This window comes from Anomalospiza imberbis, chromosome 7, assembly GCF_031753505.1.
Source record: "Anomalospiza imberbis isolate Cuckoo-Finch-1a 21T00152 chromosome 7, ASM3175350v1, whole genome shotgun sequence".
NCBI classification, from domain to species: domain Eukaryota; kingdom Metazoa; phylum Chordata; class Aves; order Passeriformes; family Viduidae; genus Anomalospiza; species Anomalospiza imberbis.
Window position 1 is genome coordinate 3,415,513 of NC_089687.1, and position 24,389 is coordinate 3,439,901.

Genomic DNA, 24,389 nt, shown 5'->3' on the forward strand with positions numbered 1-24,389 from the left:
TACTGGAACTCTGCTTGGGATAGATTTGAGGAATGGAAAGAGCTTTCTGACCAAACATCCCTAGTGAACTCCAAAAAGGCCTGCTAGTCAGGGAATTAAAGCAGTATTAAGCCAAACCGAAGCACATGCTGGCATATAATTAACAGAGCATTGTCAAAGAGAGCTCATGGTTTAATTTTAGTGGGGAAAATATGGTATCTCAGATACCATGATATGGGTGTTTGTTCACAGCCACTGTACCTGTCAACTATTATTATCCTGATGCTGCCGTGTTCCCTGAACTGTTTTGATTTCTTAACAAGAAGAGAATTTTCTCTGATGTGCCATCTGTAAGGCACAGTTTACCAAAGGAAAATTTTATCTAAAATTTTTAATAATTTTCTGTCAATTCCAATAAAATCAGATATATTTTTATAATACTTACAAAATAATAGCAAATGTGACTCACCACATGTGCCACTATTTCATTTGATATCCTTCTTCTCCCACTGACTTTTCTTTCCAGCACAAAATGCAATTTAAATGTCAACTTGAACTAAAAAAAGTTACATTCCTGGGGAGATTACTGGTATCTCACACAATATGAAATAATTCTACTTATTCCCACTACTTTACCTGTTTTCTTCTATTTTAGTCTCTCATTGCAAAGGTTCTAAAATTAAAAAATGGTGGAAAGGATGAAATAATACACTTTTTGTTTACACATAAGTGACAGGACAAATCATAGAATTATAGAATGGTTTGGGTTGGAAGGGACCTTAAATCTCATCCAATCCCATTCCTGCCATGGGTAGAGACACCTTCCACAGCCCCAAGCTGCTCCAAGCCCTGTCCAACCTGGCCTTGGACACTTCCAGGGATCCAGGGGCAGCCACAGCTTCTCTGGACAATTTTTGCAAGGGCCTCACCACTTAATTTCTTCATAATATCTAATCTAAATTGAAAAAAAACAAAACAAAACAAAACAAAAAAAAAAAAAAAACCAAAAAAAAAAAAAAAAAAAAAAAAAAAAAAACAAAAAAAAACCACTTCAAATCAAATGTGAACAGAGAATATCCACACATGAGGTGCAGGTCTGCTTTTCTGTGTCCAGAGATGTTGTGCTTGGCAAAGTCATTCAGCATTGTGAGAGCGTTCACATTTTTATATTTTAGATTAGCCTGGAGACTTTCAGGTTCTCCTAGGAAAGTATCATTCCTACACAAAGATGTTTGCACTCTCCACAGGTTTGTTTTTCTTTGGGGCAGCACCACAGGCATTGGATACAGGACCCACCAGCCTGGATTTTCCCTTCTGGGACATGGCACAGGAGACTTCTCCAGCTCAAGCTCACTGTCACATAGTCAGGAAACAGTGATGGCAAACAACTGCCCTGCCTTAATGCCAGAGTTCAAATCCCTTCCCTCACTGCTGAATTTATATGCATTTTTCACTTCCATAAAAACATCTTAATCCATAACACCAGAGAGTTGTCATGATCTTTCTTTGCTAATGATCACTCTTCCTCCTAAATTTATAAGACTGCTGAATGTCATCCTCAGCTCCCTGTAACATTGCACAACAGGCATGGGAAAGCTGGGAAAAACAGTTTTGCTGACATCAGTTAGACGTCAAAAAGTTTAGTGCTGAGATTTAGCCCTAATCTCTGTGTCTTAGTTCCTTAATTCCAACACTCCTAGCACTCCCCAGTTTGTGAGAATACACAATAAAGACTGAGAAAACCAGCTCCTCCATTTTTTTCAATCATAGGAGAAAATTGGACTGTTCAAGTTCAGGAGAAGTGAGGATTTTGATATCAAGCAAACTGAGGACTCACTACTGCCTGACTTAGAAAAGATGGAGATGGTTTAGCCTAAATGAAAATTAGATGTTCAATATGTCAAAGACACCAAAAGCACCATGAAATGTAGGAAGCAGACTCAGGTTGAAAACTCACCTGGAATTGCCATGGGAATTGCTGGAAAAGCCATCTGGAAAAATTCCTCCAAGAGAAGAGTTCTTGGTCAACCTGCCTGGGCCCTTCATCCAGTCTGAATACAGAGTTTCCTTACAGACACAAAAGGTTCAGTTGTGCCACAGATTTTCAGGATATTGATGGTATCTGCAGCAATGGACAAGACCTGCAACAAGAAATGTTCACCAGGAGATTTATACAATTATTTTCTAATGAAGTTATTGAAAACTGGGGCTAGAGTCAAGTTCTGTATACTAACACTGACTTCAAAGGCCATTTTCACACCCAAAAACCCACTCTTCCTCTCTTTTTCTGTAATTCTGTGCATCATTCACCATTGTCACCTAACTTTTGAAGCAAACAGGTGATGACATTTTTAGCTCTCAGCTTTGATTCTCCCCTGCAGTAAAAATCCATCCTTTGCAGAGAATGGGGGATGATCTTTCAGGAAAAAAATTCCCAGGCTTTAGGATGCATTTTATTACTCATTTTCTGACTCAATTTAACGAAGATAGATATATCTAAGGTATAGATAGATAGATATATTTTCCCAAGAGGAAAGGTCGCCTACAGCCCCTGTATATTCCAGAGATTTGTAGGGTTGCTGTGCTCCACGGACAGATGAAGAGCACCTCATACTGCCTGTATTTACCTCTCAGAGGTGTTGGAGGCTGTAATTAATTACTGTTTGTAGAACCCATTGAGATTGTTAGAGAAAGGCACTAGAGAGCGAGTGGTGTTATAAATTATTACACTTGAAAACGTTCAAACTCTTCAGCCTTCCACTGCTCGCCTTCTCAAAAACGAAACATTTCCTTTTCTCCTCCTGGAATAAAATTTGCCCTCTTGACATGCACAAACCATTAGAGAGGCTGTGCTTACAAGCACCTAACAGTATTTTCTCAAGTTTATTTTGACATTGACTTTTAATCAACGTGACGATGATTGAAAAAGCCAGTCCAACGTTTCACTAAAAGGAATATTAAAAGTGCATTGATTGTGTCTGCAAAGATATGCAATTAAAAAGTATAAGTGCTGTTATTTAACACTTGACTTACTTATTTTGAACTCTTGTGGCCCTGTTGTGTACATGGTTAAATGTGCAATGCTGTGTGTTTCAAGTAACTTGGCTGTAAGCAATTTTATATTTTAATGAAAATAATTACAGTTTGAGTAATATGAAGTGTATCTGAAGTATAACCCCTGATGCTACTTCCCCAGAATTAGCTGTGATATAAATTATCATGATTTATTATGGTGACTCTGGGCTTTATGTGTTTATAGGGGATCCTGGCTAGCAATGATGATTCTTAACTAACAAAGAATTGCATTTCAAAAGCAATTTTTTCTTGGATCTCATCTGTAATTCTTCCCCAAAAGTGATATGATTTAACTGTGCTGCAGTATGTGCTATTGCAAAGATGGCATTATTGTGCTGTCATTTTGACAGCTTACTTTAATTTACACCATTTAATGGGTGAATACATTTTTTAAAAATCTGGTGTTATTCTTTCTTAATATACCATATGCCATCGATCCCACATGCACTTCTTTGCATAAGCATACCAAGTTACAGAGTGGTATAAAGCAACCTATGTGTCATGTACAACCTCTCCTTTGAGTGACACATCAGAAGCTCAGGTCCTCTCTGTTCTTCAAGGATTCTGTGGATCCTGTGACATTTCTGAGCCTCGAGCTGAAATATGTCACACGATACGTGATGTCCCCACTGGCATCTGTCCACCTCAGAGATGGGCACTTTTCAGATACACTGTACAAAAATAAATTTCTGAATGTCATTTGCCTTGCTAAAAGCAGTAATATAGAAAGTGTAAAGATTGTTGTAATTACATTACTGCAAAGGCCAGTATCTGCAGCAGCTGGTTTCAATTCCAACCACTATTTTAAACTATTTGGTCAAACAAAATCTCTTCCAGCTCCTGACACATTTTGCCAGCTAATGGTAACTACTCATCAGCACGGGCAAAGGTTGGACAATCATTCCCTTTGTCTTCTTTTGGGGAGGGCAGCCTGATCATTCCCCTGTCTGGGGAATTTCAGGGTCACCTCCAAAGGAAGCAGAGAATACAGGGGTTTGATCCAGGCCTGTCCACACTTTTCCCGTAAATGTACACCTCAGCTCAGCAAACACCAGCTTCAGTAGGGCTTTTCTATCCAGAGTCCTTTACTTAGGCAGCCTTCCTAAAGGATTCAGATACCCAGACTACCAAGGCCAGGTTGGACAGGGCTTGGAGCAGCCTGATCTGGTGGAAGACGTTCCTGCCCACGCAGGGATTGGAACAAGATGAGCTTTAAGCTCCCGTCCAACCCAAACCACTCTATGATGATATGATTCTACCCATGTTATTGCTCAGAGGATGCCACTGAGAGCAATCCCTCCTCCTCAGGATGATCTGTCACCCCAGGTTCATGTACTGTGTGAAAGCATCTCCACAGCTCCCGGGTCACACCTGGATTTTTTCTATCTCACTTGGTCCCATCCACAAATACCCCTCTGCTGGTTCACTCAGCAAAGCCTGCAATCCTGGCCCAGCAATAATCTCTGAAGGCTTCAGAAAATCTGCTGTGGGACGTTATCTCAGTAGAGGAAAATTTCATTTGGGAAGCAGCCCAATTTAAGAAAACAATTTCATGACAGCGTGGAAAGCAAGCTGATGAGCTCCAAGAACTTAACTTTATTTGGTAGACTTTTGCCTGCTTTCCAATGACACCTAAGGGTTAAATAATTTAAGACTGTAACAAAAACAACAAAAAAAAAAAAAAAAAAAAGATATCCTAAGTCGTTCCATTTTCCTGTTACAAATATTATTTTTGGACAGAAATGCTGCAAATAAAAGTACAAGACGAGCTAAAGATTTTAAGCAAGAGGTATCCAAGGTTGAAAAGGATTTTGTTGACATGAACTGAAGAAATACAACATACCTTTATACTTACTTAGCTCTTTGATGTTATACACGATACCCAGTATGGCATTACAACCAACTGTACATGTCATAAAAATACAGAGATTCCATGTGGAGTGAACCTGCAGTGAATTAATGCCTCTGTCAAGGTGTATCCTGAAATGTATTATACCATCCTTGCTTCAAATTCCAGTTTACATATTCCCTGCAACTCACATGACCAGGAACAATAAATCACCCCAGCAAAAACAGGAAACCGATTCTTTTGAATTCCATCTCACTGATTAACAGTAGATTTGGAATGAGAAATCATGTGAAATATTTAGAAAATTGTGTGCTTTTTAAAAAATGACAGCTATTGTGGAAAACTCTATAATTCCCTATTTTTTCTACGTTAATTTAAGACAGTAGGGTTTGGGTCTGGAGCAGAAGTCTGATGAGGAGTGTCTGAGGGAGCTGTGGTTATTTAGGCTGCAGAAAAGGAAGCTCAGGGAACATTTATAACTCTCTACAATCCTAGGAAAGAAGGTTTTGGTGAGGTAGGCTCAGTTTACTCTCCAAGGTAATAAGGAACAGGACAAAACAGCCTCAAATTTCACCAGGTGAGGTTTAGGTTAGGTATTAGGAAATTTTTTTTCATGGCAATGGTTGAAAAGTATTGGAACAGGCTTCCCAGGGAAGGGATGGAACCACCATCCTTGGAGTTTTCAAAAATAATGTGGATATTGCACTAGGGGAAATGGGTCAGTGGATAACATGGTGGTGGTGCAGGGTTGATGACTGGGCTTAAGGGTCTTAAAGGTCTTTTCCAGTCTTAATGATTTCACAATTACACCTGTGTCTCACCTAAAAAACTGCTGGGAATTTTATATGCCCAGAAATGAGGCATTTGTACATAACAGAGCAACAGATGCTGACAACTGACACATACTTCCTGCACCTACTGAAAAGGACCAACATCTTAAATTATCTCCAGGTGCTATGGAAAAGCTGCAGACCACTGAACAGCAAGTCAGAAAACTGACACAAGTGTGATTTCTTGGGGGTTTTATGCATTAGCTTGAGTGGCCACTTCAGACAGAATTATCAAAGTGAAACAGTAAAGAAAATGCAGACAATGCTGTGTGTTAGGAAGGGACTTTCATTTACAGCAGGTTTTTTTATTCATTTATATTTTGCAGAAGACATCTCTGAGACAGGATTTGCACTGGACTTTGCTGCAGGAGTAGAGAAGTTGCATATTTTAAATCTCTAGCAGAAATCCTACGGAGTAGAAGGGGCAATGTTCCCTCTTCCCTCCAGTGCAAAAGGAGCAGATGAGAAATTTTACAAGTTGGACACACGGCCCCTTGACCTGTGTGATACTGGATAACCCTCTGCAGTGTCAAGCAATGGATCATCTTACCTGCTGCTGCAAAACAGACTTCCTCATGTGCTTGGAAAGGACATTTCCCAAGTCTGAGACTGAATTCCTAGGCTGTTTCACCTATGGAAGAAAATCATAACAAAACAGAACCCACAAACAAACCCCACAAACAAAAAGCTAAACAAATAAAACAAAACCAAAAACAGAACAAAGAGAAACTTTACAGAAAATTGAACTCAACCTTCAAAATATTTCCCAAAGCAGCCTTGAAAAAGTGCATTTCTTGTTACATCCACCCCTCTTTCAGGGTGGAAATGTGTTAGAGTCGCAGATGTTAAAAATTTTAGGCTTTCTATGCTAACAAACGCTAACCCCCAAGAAAACACTACATTTAACCTAAAGCCATAAAAAAAAAAAAAAAAAAAACTTTCCAAAATTAATTTATAACACTAAAATTATAAGTATATAATTTAATTAAAAATATATAATATCAAGTAGTGAAAAACTTAAATGTTAAAATTTTAGAATATAGTAATATATATGTATAAAACAAAATAAAAGTTTTAAAGCAGAAACCGAGTTCTAGAAAAATGCAGCAGAACTGAGAGGCCCTGATGGAAAGGAGAGTTTCTGGCCACTGAGAAAAGCATTGCAGCAGATTGGTGCTGTATCATATTTGTTTCTGATGGATTTAGTTGGTCAGCCGTCTTCCTCCTTCCACGCAACACATGCACACTGATCTATAGCACACACATATGGTCACCAGCATAGAGGCAGCAAATGCCAGATCAGATAGAGAAAGGGTGAATTTAGGAGGTTATAAATGTCTTTTCATAATAGTATATATCCAATACTGTCACTAAAGTAAGAGTGTCCAAACACAATATGAACACTTTTCTCCTCTTTTACAGGATCATAAGAAAATAATTTCAGTTCAGCGTAGTAATGGCTTTGCTGCGTTGTTAAAAGGTGATTAAAAAGGCAAAACAATTTTCATTTTGAATCTCTAAGGAGAACCATTGCCCTAGTGAATATTAGTCAGAAAGGTTCTTTCCTGCCATGAGGTCATGAAGAGGTGAAACCTTTTCAGTGGGAAGGAGGACAGGGATGTTGTTGGTGCAACACATCCTGACAGTCACACAGAGGGGGAGATGGAAGCCTTGTGAAACCAGTTCTGTGTCACCTCTACAGCTGTGTCCAGCCCCCTCTTTGTGGTTTCAAACACAAATCCAGCTTTATGTATCTGCAAAAACCCTCTCACAGAAGCATTTTCTTCAAAGAGATGCTAAGATTTGTTTTATCAGATAATGCTGCAACCCTGTCTAACGAGACACATGAAGAAAGATGAAACTTCCCTAAAAACATTCCAAACTCCTCTTTGTGCCACCCACACGTGCAGTCATTACTGAAGGACAGAGCTGCTTGTGGCTCTCACACACTGCAGGGCTGGAGCCTGGGGAGGAATCACCCCAGCAGCCACTGCCAGGCTGCCCAAGGCAGAGCAGGATTTCCCCACGACCTCCCTTCCCTCCCCAGCACAGAGCTCAGCACTCCCACAGCTCTTTGGGTGTCCAGCACAATAAAAACCTGGACACAAGATTTAAAATCAAAGGCACTGAGTTACAAACCCTGCTGAAACTCTGGCACTTTGCTGAAGTGTTGAAATACTTCTGGTCAAAATATGGCCATAATCACTAAAATATACAATTGCTTTTCATAATCAGCAGTATTTACTCACATAAATAATTTTATTGACTCCGGTCACAGGAAATGCTAATTTTTTGTGACACTGGGAAGGACTTTGAAGACCTAGGAGACAACCATAGTGTAAATATTGCAAAGACAGAGCTATCTAAGACTGTATCACTACAGCTTCAGGGGATGCAAACCAGAGTCAGTGTTAGTTCTGCAAATACTTCTGCATCACCTCATCAGGGTGTGGGAGCAAGAGGTAGACTTGGATCCCTTGGAAAATATGCAGAAGCAAAGAGATGGTAGAGAGAAAGAGGAAGATTATATTTTAGATGATCTTTAAGGTCCTCTCCAACCCAAAACTTTTTCTGTTAGGCACATATTTGTGAAGCACAAAACAGTGACACGGTGCCTGAGAAAGGACAAACAAATTATTGCACTATGAGTTTTGCTTTTGTTCAGCCACAAAGAAAGAGTCACCCAGTTGAGATACTCAACATTTGAGTTTTAAAAGGAGTGCTCTGGGATGAGGGTCCCTCATTAAGGGATCAGCTCTATAATTAATCAGCTAACAGGCCAGGGTGCACCATCAGCTGATGGCAGATATACTTCAAGTCAAACCTCTGCTCCAGCATATTTGTAAAGCTTTTTCAAGCAGGGTCCTGGGTCAGACCAGACATAGCAGTCTTGCAGTATTTTCTTTAAGTATTGCCCAGCCTTGGAAATACAGCTGAGCGTCTTGGATTCTTCTCATAAAGTGAAAAGGGCCATGTGTCTTGTAAAGACAAGCCCCAAGGGAACTGAGGTAAAGTATTTTTGTAGCCTTAACACAAATTTTCCTTGTGTTTATGACTTCATTATTTTAGTGGGTGTGTTATTTCAGTGGGTTTTTCAGCTACTTATTTTCTATCTTCTTTATGGTTCTCTTTTTTTTTTTTCTGTCTACTTTAAATGAGGAAAATGGACTCAACAGACGATGCAGAGGTCTTTATAGCAGAGCTACTGGTTTTCATTCCTGTTTCCTGAACCTCAAAGAATCATGTGCTTAAGATGCTCAAAGAATATTTTTGTAACATAATATTAAAGTTACTGTTGGTGTCTGGTCAGTGTAAAAGCTCCCCATATGAGCAGAGGTGAAAATTTTAGGCATCTATCTTCTGTTAAGTGTAGTGAAAGAGTTAAGACAAAAGGAATTAAGTGAACACAACCGACAAGAGAAAAATTGTTTCTGATTAGCAGGAAAACCCAGGATTAGGATGTGGTTACTCTGCAATTGCAAAATCTGATCTTCAGTAATATCTGGCGGGGTTTTAGAGAGAAAAAACAGTGAAAGGACTGAAAATTAATACTAAGCTCATTTAAGGTGAATTAATCCAAAATATTGGTCTCCAAACCTATGGAATTGGCCCTTACATGGGGAGAGCCCTACCTCTGCAAAAAGCTGCTGGGATTGGTAGGCCAGATGTGGTGTAGCACATCTGTCTGGCCTGGGCAGAGTGGTTTTCACAAAAGTGCCCTTTTTTCTAGGTGCAGCTTCAGCCAAAATGCACAGAGACAAGCAGCTATTGATCGAGCAGAGCTGAGCCGATGACCCATCCAAATTGTTGGGTTATTAATTATCACTTCTGCTTTACCTGATGCCAGCTCACTTGCCATATCTGCTTTACGGGTAGCTTGTTTGCCTAATTAACAGTAATTTGGATTTTAACTGAGCCTGTAAGTTCCCTGTAAAGTCTGTGCTTGGGGACCCCAGTGATCACCAAGTTGCTGGTCAAAGTTTTGATAAGAAGTAATGCTTGAGTAAATCCTGCAAGCCATCACCCTAAGGCAAAGTAATCTCATGGTAGGGATGGCTGAGTAAAATAATAGGAAGCATGAAGCTTTTCTCAAACTTAGAGCCAAATATTTTACAAGACATGAAGTTCTCATTTTTCTTCTTTTTTTTTTTTCCTGTTTTAATTTGACATAGACATTTTGGTCTGTGTCAGAAAAAAAAAAAAAAAAAAAAGAAATCGAAATACCAAAATATCAAGACAAAAGTCTGTTCTTGGATTTATGACATGACAAAATCCAGGAAGGAAAGGAGACCTCATGACAAAGCCGGTTTTCACTACATTTTTACATGGCTTTCAAAGTGTATTCATTGGCAAAAAAGGTACAGATGCTAAAAATCAATAAAACATGAGGAGTTGCTTTCCCTACCAAATCAAAAGAGGTGGTACCATGCATTAGAACCTGGCAGAGTCCTGACATTCCAGTCCATGCCATGCAGTCTGCATCCTCAGCAAGAACCTGTGGACACTGAATTGTCCAGTGCTCAGCTCTTCCAGCTGGAGGTATCTCAAACACTCTCTTAATTTCATTCAAATATATTAAAAATATGGTGGAGAGGTAAAAGTACCTACTACACGCATAGGAAATGTTCAAGGCAACAGGCAGAAGTGAGTTCAAAGGAGAGCAGATAAGTAAGCTGCTGTAGTTTATGTTTTCCTGTTTCAAAAAAAAAGAAAATTTACAAGAAAAAGATAAATGTAATAGATTTAACACATAAAAGAGTTTGGTAGGAAACACAAATACATGACTGACTCAACACAGACTAGAGTGAGGAACACTGCCTTATAGATTATCTTAAGGGGAAACCAATGTCCTTTCTTCCCCACTCAAAAAAATGCAACATAATTGAATTTCACACCGACAGGATTGGACTTAACATCAACCAAATAAAAGTTCACAAAGCAGGTCATTAAAATTAAATAAGAATGTAAAGTCTATCACTCACCTCTCCTCTGTAGCTTGACTTTTCCTGTTGTTTCCTTCTAGTTTTGGAGTTTCAGAGAAAATTTGAATTTAAAATTTTCCTCTTATACACAGGACTATCCACTGCACTCATTTCTGCTGAAGAACCTCAGCCTTCATGAAATAACCCAATTCTACTTACAGGCCCTTTTGATTAGGCAGTTGAGTGAGGTCCAACCAGTGAAAAAAAAAAAAAAAAAAAAAAAGAAGGATATGTAAAAAGACATTGGTCACTAAAAAAAATCAAAACAGCAGCCAAAGGTGCCTACTCTGCAAATGCTGCGGTTAGAAAATTTGAATCTCATGGAAAACAGCTTTGGGTTTGGGCAGGAGAGCTCAACACTTGCTATAAATGATTTGTGCTGATGGTCAGGATCTGGTCATTGAGCTGGACAAACTTTCTCACCCTTTCCTTTACCAAGAGAATTTCTGAGCCTCTTTTCATACGTGCTGTATTGCTCAGGGACCTGCTGCAATAAGGGCATGTGGGACAGCAGCCTCATAAAAGTGGAAATTGGTGCCCTATTCACACATTCACCTAACTTTCCTAGAAAAGCACCAATGAGGGAAGCTGCTGCTCTCTGTGCTCTAGCAATCTACCCGAGGGTTAAAATATTGATCCTTACCTACAATATAATGTAGCTTGACATGTTTCATCAAGCATGTCGTTCTCACTCCAGTTCCAGAGCTCTTCTCTGAAAAGTAAAAACAGTACCAAAAAAAAAAAAAAAACCCTAAGACTGCTACTAACATGTAAAATATACTTAAATAAACCAAAATAGCAGAGAGAAAAAAAATTATCATAGCACAATAGATAATTTAACACCAAACTTTAAACAAATAGTACCATTTGCTTTTGCGACAGCAAAAAGAGTTTATTATTTCACTATTTCATCTCACCTTGTGTCATTAAAATATAGGACACAAGTAGTAAAACACAAAGTAAATATGTACATATCTTTACACCATGTAGAGCAGCTATAAATCTTACTCTTTGATAACAGCTGTACTATAGCAATCATTTGAGTAGTGCAGCTGCCACAACAATATCAAATTTTATAGTTAAAAGGCAGTCAAAACTTTAATGGTACAGTGGAGGTAGATATATATTGTGCTATAAATAAACATTATCTAATGAAGAAATGAAACATGTTTATTTTTCCTTGACATATCATTCAAAATCATATATCTTTGCTGCTGCAAGCTGCTATAATAGCAGCCATTATACTTCAGCATGTATAACAACAAGGTCTGTAGTTGGGCTAATTACGCTGGATTTAAATGAGGGATGGGAGAGCTTCAGACAGCGTGGCCTTGCAAGCAAGGCTTTCATTTCAGCAGAGCAGTATCTTAAAATGTTATCAGAGCTAACATGTGCTGGCAGAGGTTCTGAAGGGGCTGGGAATGCAGTGAGAAACGAGTGGGTTTTCCCCTCAGACGATGACTTCTGCTGCGCTGGTGTGACAGGGTGTAATCGATCTGGGGAGCAGGGGACCATGAGAACTGATGTGCTGGTTCAGTCACTGCCACATTACTCAAATATGAAAAACCTCAGAAAGGATTCAAGAAAGCACATGTTTAGTGCAGGCAGGCTCATCTCCCTCCCAAGGTAATAATGTGCCTAAAATGTGGTTTCCATGAATTTACTGAGGTTTCTGCTGTGCTCACATTCAGCCTAAGGATGCACTGATGGCACCTATGGAGACATTCACCTGCCTCCTGCACAAAGACTGAGTGAAGGCATGGGAATGACTTTAAACAAGCTAGTAACACCTAATATTGAAGAGTTTTGAGAACACAGCTCATCATGCTATGTAAGGGGAGGCCACAAAGCACTGTGTAAGTTTCAGCTGTGTGTTTCTGCAGGAATTTTCTCATGAGTCAAGACTGAACTTCTGAAAGACATCTCCCAGTCCATGATGCCCATCTCACTGCAAAGAGGTGTCTGGAAACTGCTTGCTGGGTGCCCTTGGAATGGCACTAAAATGCTGGTACACACCAAGGGCAAACACAAAGCAGTCCATCAGTGCCAGGGAGTCAGTCCGTGGAACACACTCAGTCCAAGGGTAGCCCCAAAAGACAAATGTGGTTGATTTGAGGCCCTCAGCATCAGCTCCATCTCCACTGCTCACTAGGATCATTAAGGTTGGGAAAGACCTCTAAGGTCATTGAGTCCAACCATGAACCCAGCTCTGCAGGTGCACCACAAACAGAGATGTTCCCTCATGCTACCAAATAAAAGACCAAAGTCCACAACTACAGTATGTCACAAGATAAGAAAGAAAGCTGAGGGTGGCAAAAAAAAAATATCCTGGGTTCCTGCAGCACTAGGGAAACTGGCAAGTAAAATTCATGTGCTCCATTCCCTTAAAATCCTCCTTAGGAAGCTCTGATTCCCTTCTTCACATCATAAAATTCTCCCTGCCGGAAGGGAGATTATCATCTTGCCTGGAGTTTGCCTCCTGTTCAGTGTGGGTTTCTCTGAAGGTGACACATGGACACCCTGGTGGGAATTGCTGTGACCCAGAGGAGCAGATCCATTGGAGAGCAAATCCCTGACAAACAGCTTATTACAGTCAAACTTTGTGCATGCCCACCATTGGAGATCCTCAGGGTGCTTTTGCTTGCCATCAGCAGAGCATTTATCCAAAAAACCCCATGAGAGGCTATAAAATAAACCCAACAGCTGTTAGCAGAAGATGACAAATCCTAGATACCTTTTTGTCACATTGCAACCTATACAATTTAGTCCATGTTTACAAACAAATTGCTGAAGAAAAATATTAAGTCCTGGCATTTAGAGAAGCTCTGGAAATTACTCACTCCCCTGGAATTCTGCATGACAAATTAAGACTACTCATCTACTCCTAATAAATGTAGCTAGAGCAAAGTTTCATAAACATTCTTGAGATTTCTTCTGTAACAGCTTTATTTTGGCTCCCCACTTTTCCTGCTTAAACAAATTGTAAGGTTGGCTGATATTGTCAAAATACAGCACTTCTCATGGACCAGGAGTCATTTATTAATGTAATTTATTGAGGTGGCATTGTAAAACATAAAATCATATTTTTACTGTGGGGCTCACACACACTAAACAAACAAAAAACAGTAAAAAACCCACTCATTACCCCAAGCAAAGATTTTTTTTTTTTTTTTAAGTCAAATTATTGCAACTGTGGATCTGTAAGTAAGATTATGTGCTTCCAGAACTGGCCTTTCAGAGGCCAACAGGGTAAGTGTTAATGAACCGTGCAATGTTGGGAAAGAACAGAACAGATGTTTGCACAGCCATCAGGTAGACCTTTGTTTATATAAATGCACCACAGTAGATAATACCTAATACCTTTCTCATGGTTTAGAATAACCTTCCCACTAAAAATACAAACAGGCTTTTCCCCAGTTGTGAACATGCTTAAAATCTAATTAATGCACAGCCGACTGCAAACCCACCAAACTGCTCAGGCAGGGTCGGGCCTGTCACCCAGCGTCACCTCTTTCATGACACAGTCTTAATCTCCTCCTTTGTCCTTATATTGCAGTTTTTGCTCTAAAGGTTTCTGCACTAAAAAAGTGGGGAGGTGAAGCCATAGTTCAATTCAATTTATTTTTATATTGCCTCTCATACAAAGTCTTTCAAAACTCTTTATAGCGAGAGATAAAATAATCATATAACGCTTGCCAGAATTCAGCGCTGTGACTTTATGCTTGGGGTAAAAGCTACGTACCAGGAAAGTAAAATTAAGAAAATTTAGAAATAGAGAGAGGATTAATAAATACATATTGTTTCTGCACTATGGGAGAAGAGGGAGGCACATCCCTGTTCTGGTGTATTTGTAGCCCTTCCTTTAGTTTGGTGGGTCCCAACATAAAGGGGCTGTTGGAGAGGGTGAGAAGGGAGTCACTCAAAGGAGCCCCTTCCAGCTGTGCTGGGTACAGAAACATCAGTCACTTGTTTTCCTTCATATAGAAAACCCAGTTTCCATTCAGAAAACAAGAAAACTTCAGCTTATCCTGAGAAAGGAATGGAAAAATGTACCAAGTCACCCACACTCATCATCTGACAAACACAACGCAGGAGTAGCCCCACAACCAGGCAGGGAAAGATTTTTGCAAAAGATGACCAGAAAAAGCAAAGAAATACTTATGGAAACACCATTATTATAATTAATTTAAACTATTTATAAACACTCATTGTTCAAAAACATTACCCTGTAGTAAGTAATGCAATTATTCATGAGGAATGTTAAACTGGAACCAGGTACACATCACACCCTTGCAGAACGACACAATCAGCAGTCATTGAGTGGATTTTGTTTACCCTGCTCTACTCATCAGACCCAGGAAATAAGCACCAAAAAACTGCCTCTTGGGCTCCCAATGTAACTCTACCCCATATCTAAAAAAAACTGAATATCAGCACGCTCACCCAGTTTAACCCAGTATAACCTCAAGCTGCACAGGAGAAAAATTCTCCTGAAGACACACTGATAATTAAAGAAAGCATGTTATAAATTCTGGGATACAGTCTTAAATTGTCATTCTAAAAGTTTACTACATCTTTGAGGTCCATCGATTCAGAAGCCCACACATAAAGAAGCCTGATAAAAGAGCATCTAAGAAAATATTTGGGCAACAGCTAATATTTCTTCCCACCTGTCTTCATGCCCACAACATTCAACGCAAGCCACATCTTTATAACACACAGTAAGAAAACACAATATATAGTAACTCATTTTCTGACCTTTTAATATTTCTGCCATTGATTGTCAGAAGTGAGGACGGCTCTCTATCCTAAGGTGATGGATTATTTAATTAACTATTGACCTTTTCAGTATCAGATGTTGACAATGAATGCGCTCCTGTGTAAGCTGCCTCCACTGGATGCTGCTCAGTTCTCCAATGCACATGGATTTGTCTCACATTTTGGTTTTAAGCAAAACATTTCTATTATTTTAATCTAAAAACAATTCAAAGTCTTGTATTTAATGGTGAATATTTTTAGGATCTACTGCTTTGATTTTTCTTTTGAACTGTACTTCTAGTGGAATTTATGTGAATATTAACAGAATTGTGTCTTTCATATATAAAAGAATTTCTACTGCTTACCTATGACTTAGGTTCCTGGCATGCTTTCAGGACAACTTCTGCACCAAGAGGCAAAGAAGCCAACCCAGACAGGAGAAATTGTTCATCATCTGTGCACACGGGTCAAAAGACGTCCCAGACTGAAAATTGTAGCAAACATTTGAAATTACACTTTGCCTTTGGGCCCAGCAAAGACTCCAGCCAGGAACATGACATTTACACTGAGCACCTTTAAAAAGAAAGAATTTCACTACTTTCCCACAAGATATGCAATATGAAGCTTTGTTTACACACAGGCAAACTGGCTTTTTCTCCCCCCAAAATAAAGAGAAAGGACCCAGATCCTCTTCCTGGAGACCTGGGATCCCAGTGCTCTGTTCTCAGCAATTACGTATTCAGCTACAATCTTTTTATAAGCAAACAAGGCATTTTACTCACAAGCTTGTTGTTGGAACCAAACACTGAACAAATGATCCGTGCCTCCAGGTTGTCAGAGAGATTTACATGTGACTACACAGCAGTTTGGGTATTCCACTGTGATTTCTCTCCAGGACTGAGAGAGGTGATTAATCTAACATATTCCTGGTAGAAACCATCCAGCATTTCTCCAGGAAAAAAGTTGTTAGCCTGGCACACCTTTCTAATAAATACTGTCTTCTGATTTAATTTGTTCACTTAGAAAATACATATTTGCCAAACCAGACACGAGACAGAAGTTTTGGGGGTTTGTGGGGTTTTCTTGTTAAACAGACAATAATAGTTTTTCAAGGTGTTCCATTTCCTTAATTATTTTGGTAACTATATAACCATAAAACCACTTCATAGGAATAATTCCACAATGTATCCCTGCACCAGCAAATAACAATTAACACATTTCTAGAAGATCTGTTTACAACAAATCACGTTCTCTTTATTTTTTTTATTTTTTAATCATATTTTTGTCTGTGAAATCAGCAGCACGCACGCCAGGAAATATTCCTGCAGCTGATGGATTTGGTAAGTGGTTTTAATCAGGAGCTTTCCTTTTGCATCAATCAGCCTTCCCCGCAACCCAGGAGAAACCCCTACATATGTCATCGATACACCCAGATAGCAGAGCTATAAGTCGGATTTTTTGTGATGTTAATACAATATTATGATAGATATCTATTAGTGGGGAGAGCAGAGCAGCAGACAGACTCCAGCTCCTCTGACAGCGGCTGCTCTTTCTTTGTCAGTGTCAATCCGCGCCGGAATCGCAGGGAATGAGCGAATGTGACAGGAGAGGACCGCTCCAATTATGGATGAAGGGATACTATCTACTCCCACTGGTTGATGTGATTTATTCGACGGTCCTTCTGCATTTATAGAGCAGCAGATTGTAGCTGCTTATGAAGTGACAAATAGTGCTCGATGACATTGACTGACTTGTCTGATCAATTTAGCTCGTCTGAAAAGTAGCCGCGAATCGCTGTCCTCGTTGAATGACGGCACCAACGGTCCCGGCTCAACTTCACCGACCTGAAATCTCAAATGCCATTAGAAAAACTATTAAAGAGGACTCCTTTTAATCAAATAACACGACAGTTCCATACAAAGGATGAAAAATAGAAGCCTTTCCCACAGCTTTGCTTTGAAACGCACCTCACTTAAAGAATGTTTTGCCCTCGATAAACATAAAAATGTTCTCCGTGTCAGGAGAACATTTTTATTATTTTATAAGTTCCTGAATATTTGATATATTTTGGTGGAGGAGTAATGCATTTGACAGAGGGGAAACAAGTGAAGTTTTCTTGCAAGAACCAACAAAGCAACTTCTCATGTTTTCTAGAAAAGCTGCCAACTGTCCCAATTTTATTGAGCCTTAAGTCATTAGATTAATTTTAAAATTCAGAGGTCCTGAAATCTGGTGATGATGTAATCCAGCTTTTATATTAAAATCAAGAAGAAAAAAAAAAAAAAAACAAAATGTCTGGTCTTGCAGCCAGAGAGCAACTTAAAAATGTGGTTTTTGTGAACACAGTACAACCAAAATCCAAAATAAAATTGGAAGCCAACTTACAAACACTGAAGGGTGTTTGTGGATTCTGAGAAGTAACCTTAGGACTACTGGAGCCTGGCAGGACTTTTTCACACTTGGGTTTGACGGCACAAGAATTTCTTAGATGCCTGGCTCATTTTGATAGAGCTGTTGTGTTAATACCCTAATACTGAAAACTGTCAAATTCTCAGTGGCTGGAAGCCCTCATGGCAGAGAGAGTTGTTAAATGGGAAAAGGTGGCAGAGCCAGGCTCTTGGGTGACATAGAATTCCCACTGCTTTCCTGAGCCTCAGCACAGCCCTTCTAGTAAGTCTGGAATTACATGATAAGGTGTCATTTGGCATAAGCAAAGGCCTCAAAATAATTCCTTTAAACAAACACAGAATTAAAAACCATTGAGAAACTGTTAACAATTGCATTTTATCTAACATTAGATTAGTATTTTTATAAAGTCATAATGTCACATCACACCTTATAAATAATGCTTATGATATTTCTTATATGAAGCAGGCACAGGAGTTGCCTGCGAATGGTAATTCCGTGCATAAATATATACAAACTTGTGAGGGAGTCTACACACACATATCAATATATATATATGGCCATAGCACGAATAAATCAATGTCTGCATGTGGGGGGTGCCTGTGGGCCATTCATTATATATTACAATATTAAACTGTTATCCATGCACAAGTATATTTATGTATATATTTCAATTTATTAGAGCTAGGCAGGCCTTTACAGACTTAATAAAGAGCACCAGCATTATAAGCCAAGAACCATTTTTCCCTTTCCCTGTATTATTCAAATTTATTAAACAATATTTCACATTTGTTTGACACAATGTCAAACTCGGGACTCCTAAAGAACTGCTGCAGCTTTGGAACTGTTATGCTTTCTTGGACTTTAATCATTTTTGGCAAGGCTCCATTTCCTGTCAGAAAGTGAAACAGCTTAGGAATGTCATTTTCACGAAAGAAAACAGAGAGAATCCGAGAGGAAGTTCTCCTCCACTCCAGAGCCCCTAAGATACTCAAACACACTCGCAGGAGGGCTGGAATACATCAAACATTAGCAGAGGGAAAAGGACACACTTTTCCCACATTAAAATACATGGATAAAGTTGAACTTTTGCTAAAAATAGTTCCCATGACTAATCCTATTAAGTTTTTAAAAAATTGGGCTGTATCTCCCTTCAAGTCAAATTGTTTTTTAACTTTAGAATGACATTAGAAAAAGACTCTAAAGTGGCTTTGCTAAGTCAAAGTCCCTGGAAGGTTATTTTTTCTTTTCTGCTTTTTTTAAAGTGAGATATGAAAAATGAGGACAGGAGCATGGATCACTCTTCTAAGAGGGCAATTTACCTATTGAAGAGGTGAGGAGGATCAGTCTCTCCCAGATCATCGCTGGTGATTTACTGTTTAAAAGAGGCTCCCTACAGAGGGAAGAGGTTCAAGGGAGCAGACACAGACAAACCCTTCCCTGAGCCAGCTCAGTGCCTGAAGGAGCTGAGCACAGCCTAAGAGGCAGGGATGTAGGAAGCCCAGTAATAGTTTTGGGCAAGAATCACCTCTTTTCTTTGATCAGAAGGCTGGTTATGTAAAATCCACCTTGACTGCTCGTTGTGATGGAGAAACAAGTAATGGCCAGATGGATTTTGAGAACACATCCCACACCCCAGCAGGAAAAACACTGCACCAGAAAAGTTAGCAGTTCTCACTGCATTGTGGCCACGTTGGCAGTAAATAGAACTAAGGACTTCTGACAACCACCAGATCCCTAAACAATTTATTAAACCTATTTGAAGCTCATCTGATGCTTTTCTAGCAGACCAAACACTTCCCAAAGTTTATGCCATCCTTGTTTGTCCTAACATCCCAGACAGAAATCTCAAGCTATGCTAATACCATAGTCGTTTCAGTGGGAAAGCAGAAGGAAGCTGGCTGCAGAGGAGGGTGAGAATCCATTCCTAAAGGAAAAGCCATTTGCAACAGGATGCTGAGATAAAAAGGATGTTTATCTCATTCAAGGAATTTGACCTAAATCCAAACAACACTCATACACAACTAGGAAAGGCAGGTAGGTTTATCTATCATATTTTCCTTAGAATTGGGTTAAACACCAAGTGGTGGGATTTAAGGAGCCTTGCAAATGTCTTAGTCCTGATTTGGTTGCAATATGTGTTTAAACCTGTGTGTTACAAACCCCAGTGGGGCACAGGCTGCCCTGGAGGCCAGATCAGTGAGGCCAAGCTGGGAGGACATCCCAGAACTATGATCCACAGGATCCAAACACAGGAAAAGAGCACCCAGCTGGCAAAAGCTGAGCAGAGTGTGACATGGTCAAGGAAAAGACAAAATCCTAAAGGGAAAAAATATGATCTATACCTTTGAAAAGTGTGCATACTTCTAGCTCAGTCACAAGAAAGATCAGGAATTCATATTAATGAAATTAGAAGGATGAAGAAGGAGAATAGAATAGAAAATTGGAGAAGGAAAAATAAAATTAAAATAATAACGCTCTTAGCAATAAATTTGCACTTTCTGCAGTTTGCTGGTTTTTATTTTCCTATGGATAGACGAGCACAGAGCACAAGAGGAAAAGGAATGGAGGGGTCACAGGAGTTGTCTGCTTCCATAAACCTTCACATCTCCCTGTTTGAATTCATTCTCCATCTACCTTTAGTTCAGCACAGAACAAGGAACAGACAGAACAGCATAAACCCCACTCAGGTTTGTACAGGTAGAGGCACACAGGCATTCCCTTCGGGAAGGGAAAGAGCAGAGCAGGTTGTGGTGGGAAAACCACCCCCCTTGCATGTGCTTTTTCTCTCCATCTCTCGGGCAGCCGGGTCAGGTACGATGGGGTGGTCCCAGCATGTCCCCCACACACCAGGGGACTGTAAAAACTCTCAGCATCAGCCTACATCTGCTTGCCTTGAAGTCATCCCCCCCACCCACACTTCCATAGCAGCTGAGTGAGGTCAATCCCCAAACACTTGTGAACACGTCGCTCCTTCTCACCGCCCTGAAGCCCCTCTGGCAGCATTGTTTTCTTTTCTGCCCCCAGCTGAGCTTTCATGGTGCTCTCTGATGTTCCTGCAAGTAATAACTCATTTCCCCAGCCCAAACCTGTGCAATAGGTACCTTTGCAATTTTCCTATAGCACCGCTGCCAGTCATCCTGACATTCCTTCTTTTTCCTCAGACCAGCCTCGCTGCTGAATCTCTAATTCCAACCCAGCACATGACATTTGCTTGTTGTCGAAAGTATAACTTGGTGCTTGCACTTACAATAACGTCTTGTTGCAAGTTAGTCACCGAGGAACATTCCCAGTCATTTATTTTCCAGCACAGACTACAGGTTTCCATGGCTATATTCCACAGGAAAAAAAGAAAAAAAAGAAAAAAGAAAAAAATTCTAATTTCATGTGTAGATGAAATACTTCAAAGTCTCAAACACTCAAGCCATCACTAACACATGCAATAATATAAACTGGAATGAATTTCCAGGATGTAGTAGGCTGAAACTCAGCTTTTGGAGCAGCAGGGTAGAAGTGCACTTTGACACCAGCCCTCCCCATCCCCTCTCCCCACACCAACTAAATCCTCCTTACCTCACCTTCTTCCCATGGCTGGCCCAGTCTCACAGCAGCTGGCAATCACCAATTAACACCAGAGCCCATGAACTTGTCCAAGCTGCAGCTCAGGCTGCACTTCCGGCCCATCACCATAGTATCAGTTTATACTGCAAACCCACGAAGTCAACTCATCACATGTTCCTCCAAAAATCTCCCCATTCCTCAGTGTCGTTCTTCATTCAAACTCTTATTAACCTTCATTGTATCCTGCATATTTCCCTGCATGTTAAGGCAAATACCAAATCATTTAGGTTGGGAAAGCCCTCTGAGATCAAGTTGAACTGTTAGCCCATCACTGCCGAGCCCAACACTAACCCATGTCCCCAAGTGGCACATCTACAAGTCTTAAATCCCTCCAGTAATGGGGACTTAGACACTGTGAAGGCTTATGTGATAAATCATTGTTAAAAATGTTGTTTGTATGTTGGAGGAGTCTTCAATTTCTACTGAGGGGAAGGATTCTGCAGAGTGAAATCTATATCTAGAGCTATGGTTCTATTTTCCTGTACAGTTAAATACATATAAGGACTTACTGAACTTCCTGAATTTAATAATATTTTTTAAAAAAGAGAATAATAAACTGCACTGTTAATTAGCTGTTAAGCAACGATCACCGTGCCAATTCTTCTTGATAAACTGTGTCACTTAAATCACAGCCTTTTCCCACTCCCGTAGCTATAGGTGCCTCTCAAACAGCAGTTCACACATTACACTTGGCCCGCCTCCCTTCTGTCCCAGCCTGGTACCTCCTTCAGGGTGTCACATGCAGACATCCATTTATCTTCCCTTTTTATCAGCTTGCTGAGCCATTCAAAGATGGGCAGAACTTCTTGAGGCCTCCCCCCTTTTTCTTCCCCCCCCACACAAATTTCCATTTATATCTAGATTTTTCCAAGCCCAACATAACCTAATGGGCAGGAGAAGGCCTGAGCCCAGATTGTTTAACAATGCCTTGAGGGGCTTATTCACCAAAGTTTGACGCTCTGACGAACAGCTTGCTGCAGCTCTAATGGTAAGGCATATAAAATGCATCATACATTAAATTTAATGTTGCCTCATTAGTCTTAATTAGATTCCTACATTACACCAGGATTATAGTTTCTTTGTGTTTATGTTTGTTCCTAAAATAAAGTCTACACTAGACAACAGTTTGGTGTACTTTCTAACCGTTGAATAAATACGCCCTGAATGGATACCTGTGGATACTCTTAACCTAGAAAAAAGAAGAAAGAAATTAGCTGGTGTTACAAATGCCTTTCAGACAGAGAGACTGCTTAGAGTCAGTTAAAAATTAATAAATTTAAAGAAAAAATATAGTGTGCAAATATTAGAAATTACCTTCTATTTTGAAGGGGAAACAGTGAAGGGAAAGGAAGGGACTGTTTGCTTCAAACAAGTGGTATCTTTTCTATTTTCATGGATGCTTTGATAGATTACTCTCATACTAATTAATTTTGTCTTCTGGATTAGATTTTTTGCTGTTTATTTACTTTCAGTTGTAAAATCTGTTTCCAAGTGGTGCCACTAATTCATCTTTGGAATTTGGTTCCAAACACCAGCAGAGCTCATCCCATGATTAGTCAAAATGACCTACACCAGGACCACACATGTCAGAGGTGAACAGTTTTTTAAAATGGAGCATCCCACTTTTCTTCCTGCAATTAATTTAACAAGCATTATCAAATTTTAAAAAGTTTGGAAAAAATACTGGTTATTTTGTCATGTCAAACTGAAGCTTGATTGTTAAAAGCATTGAAAAGGTGAAAGCTGGTTTGCCTAATGTTGCCATTCTTAATATTTTGGCTCAGATCTTGCCATGAAATAGTTCAGCCTCTTGAAGCTATTTCTCACCCAGCACAGAGTGCAATTCATACAAGTCCATCTCTTTCTTTCTGATTGATTTGTCCACGCTCCCACAGTAGTATAAAGCAAAGAGAAGTCAATTAGCATTATTACCAGTAAGTATTCTGCTGATATTTTTAAGATTATTTCCTTTCATGTCCCATACCATTAATTTGATAAAATTTAATAAAATTTCCTTTGAATTTGCATGTGGCCCGGTTTACTTGTTAATTAGAATTTGAAGAATATTATTGAAAAGACAGTGCCAGTCTGTACATTTCATTTGCTCAAGGATTTAAAATAAATTTGGATTATTTGAAATTATTTGGATTTACCCTTTTAGAAATCTTTGCACAAAAGCGAGCATTTGAGATTTCTTAATATTTCAGTTGGCCCTACCAGGTACACTAAAATAACATTATTTCCTCTGAGATAAAACAAGCTGACTTAGGCTTTGAAAAATCATTTCCTTGGCTCAGGAAATGGGGAAAATGCTTATGAAAATTTTCAAGAGCTGTCTGGTTTTAAAAGTAGATCAAAGTCTAAATATTTGTTTCACAGACAATACTGAAACAATTATTTAAATGACAAAGAGTGTACTTTGTTCAAACTCAAATTTAAACTTTTCATCCATCTACACTACAGTAGCTGGTTTTCCTTAGGAATGACATCTTGGGAAAGGCCTGTACAACACAAAAAGGAAAAGGTTTACATTTTCTGAAATCCCCTAATCCTGCCTTTTTGCAATCTCTCCAAAAATTGTTACCTTTTTCCTGAGGGGATAAAAATCTCAGTCGTTTCTTCAGTTCCTGGGGCAAACTGCAGCTGTGGAACAGCTTAAATCTCAAACAAACCAACCAAAAATCCAGAAAGAGAACTACCATCCTTCATCACGAATACAAAGAATAACAAAATCTATCAGTACACATGGATGAGGACCATATCAGTGGGCTAAGGGATGGATTCACAGGAGGAAGGAGGACTGGATGTACTATGGACGTATCTTCAGCAGCTAGTATCATGTATAATTACAGCACAATGCTGAGCACCTGAAAGAATTTTGGGAGAGGA

General features: G+C 39.5%; 2 long non-coding RNA genes across 2 annotated transcripts; both read right to left on the bottom strand.

Moving 5' to 3' along the window:
* Positions 1-1,741: 1,741 nt before the first annotated feature.
* LOC137477583 (uncharacterized) lies at positions 1,742-10,889 on the bottom strand. The gene is made up of 4 exons (XR_011001065.1): positions 10,716-10,889; positions 6,284-6,364; positions 4,910-5,000; positions 1,742-2,101 (listed from the first exon to the last, which is right to left on the bottom strand). It is a non-coding gene; the product is annotated as an uncharacterized lncRNA (long non-coding RNA).
* Positions 10,890-15,850: 4,961 nt separating this feature from the next.
* LOC137476795 (uncharacterized) lies at positions 15,851-24,226 on the bottom strand. The gene is made up of 3 exons (XR_011000607.1): positions 21,453-24,226; positions 21,130-21,209; positions 15,851-15,957 (listed from the first exon to the last, which is right to left on the bottom strand). It is a non-coding gene; the product is annotated as an uncharacterized lncRNA (long non-coding RNA).
* Between the last annotated feature and the right edge of the window lie 163 nt (positions 24,227-24,389).